Below are 2,139 nucleotides of genomic sequence, written 5' to 3'. Positions count from 1 at the left end.
AAACGAAACCTAATGCTATCCATTACCTAATCCTAACCCTAAACCTAAACCTAACAATAACCCTGAAACTAACTCTAAAGCTAACCTAACACAATGTGTAACATTAACCATTCCACTAAACCCAAACCTATTCTAAATGCTAAACCTAACGCTAACACAAATCCTAAAACTAAACCTAAATTTAACTCTAAAACTAACCCTGACCCTAACTCTACCACTAAGTCTAATTCTAACCCTAACACAAACCTTAACCCAAATCATAACCCTTACCCTAATCTAACACTAACCCTCACCCTTAACTAATGATACCGCTAACCCTAAAACAAACACTAACCCTAACCCTAACCCTAAACCTCATATTAACCCTAAACCTATCCCTAACCCTAACCTTAATGTAACCCTAACACTAACACTAACCCTATCAATAACTCTAACCACAACCCCAAACCTAACACTCACTCTTACCCTAACCCTGAACCTTACATTACACTAACCCTAACCCTAACATTAAACCTAATCCTAACACTAACCCAAATGCTAACACTAACAGGAATTCTAAACCTAACCCTAAACCTAACTTATCCCCAAACTTAACCCTAAACCAACCTTAGCATAAAACTATCCCTAACACTAACCGTAACCATAACTCTAACCGTAAACTTAACTGTAACCCTAACACAAATCCTAACCCTAACACTAACCCTAACCCTAACTTTACGTTAGAGTTAACTCTAACTCTAAACCTAACAAAAACCTTAACCCTTACCCTAAACAAACCCTAACTCTAATGCTTACCTAACCGTAATGCTAATCCTAACTCTAACACTAACCCTAAACCAAACTCTAACGTGAACACTAAACCTAACCATAACACTAAGCCTAACTCTCACCCAAAACCTAATCCCCAAACTAAAACTAACCTTAAAACTAATGCTAACCCTAACACTAACAGAAACCCTAAACCTAACCCTAAATATAACTCTAATCCTAACCCTAACAATAACCATAACCCTAAACATAAACCTAACCCTCATGTTAACCCTAACCCTAAAACTAATACTTACCCTAACCCTAACACTAACACTAACCCTAAACCTAAATATAACTGTAACCCAAATACTAATGCAAACCCTATACCTAACCCTAACCCTAAAACTAACCCTAACCATAACCATAACCCTAAACTTAACACTAACCCTAACCTAACACTAACACTTACCCTAAAGCAAACCTTATCACTAACCCTAACCCTAATACTAAAAATAACCCTAAACTAACCCTAACGATAACACTAACACTAACCTTAACCCTATTACAAAACCCAACCCTTATCCTAACCCAAATACTAATCCTAAACCTAACTCTAACACTAACCAAAACACTAATTTTAAACCTAAATCTTACCCTAACATGATCCCTAATCCTAAACCTAACTGTAACCCTAACATGAACCCTAACCGTAACCCTAACCCTAACACTAATTCTAAGTCTAACTCTAACACAAACCCAAACCCAAACCATAACCCTAACCCTAATCTAACCCTTACCCTCACCCTTATATAACCCTTACCACTAAACCCCCCCAAAAAATAACCTCAACCATAACCCAACCCAAACACTAAATCTATCACTAATCCTAACCTTAAAACTAAACCTAATCTAACCTTAGCCCTAACACTAACTCTAACTGTTACCCTAACCTTAACCATAACACTTACCCTAACCCTAACTCTAACCCTAACACGAATCTTGTTTTTTTTTCTTTTTTTTGACCCTAAATTTTATTTTATTTTATTTTATTTTGATTCTTTTTTTATTATTAGTTGTTCAAAACATTACAAAGCTCTTGACATATCATATTTCATACATTTGATTCAAGCAGATTGTGAACTCCCATTTTTACCCCATATACATATTGCAGATTCACATTGGTTCCACATCCACTTTTTTACATACTGCCATACTAGTGTCTGTTGTATTCTGCTGCCCTTCCTATGCTCTACTATACCCCCTCCCCTCCCCTCCCCTCTCCTCCCATCTTATCTCTCTACCCCATCTACTGTGATTCATTTCTCTCTCTTGTTTTTATTCCCCTTTCCCCTCACTTCCTCTTATATGTAATTTTGTATAACAATGAGG

This window comes from Marmota monax, unplaced genomic scaffold (assembly GCF_021218885.2).
Source record: "Marmota monax isolate L192 unplaced genomic scaffold, Marmota_monax_Labrador192_F-V1.1 WCK01_AAM20220418_F8-fsc00248, whole genome shotgun sequence".
Lineage (NCBI taxonomy): Eukaryota > Metazoa > Chordata > Mammalia > Rodentia > Sciuridae > Marmota > Marmota monax.
This window is presented reverse-complemented; position numbering follows the sequence as displayed.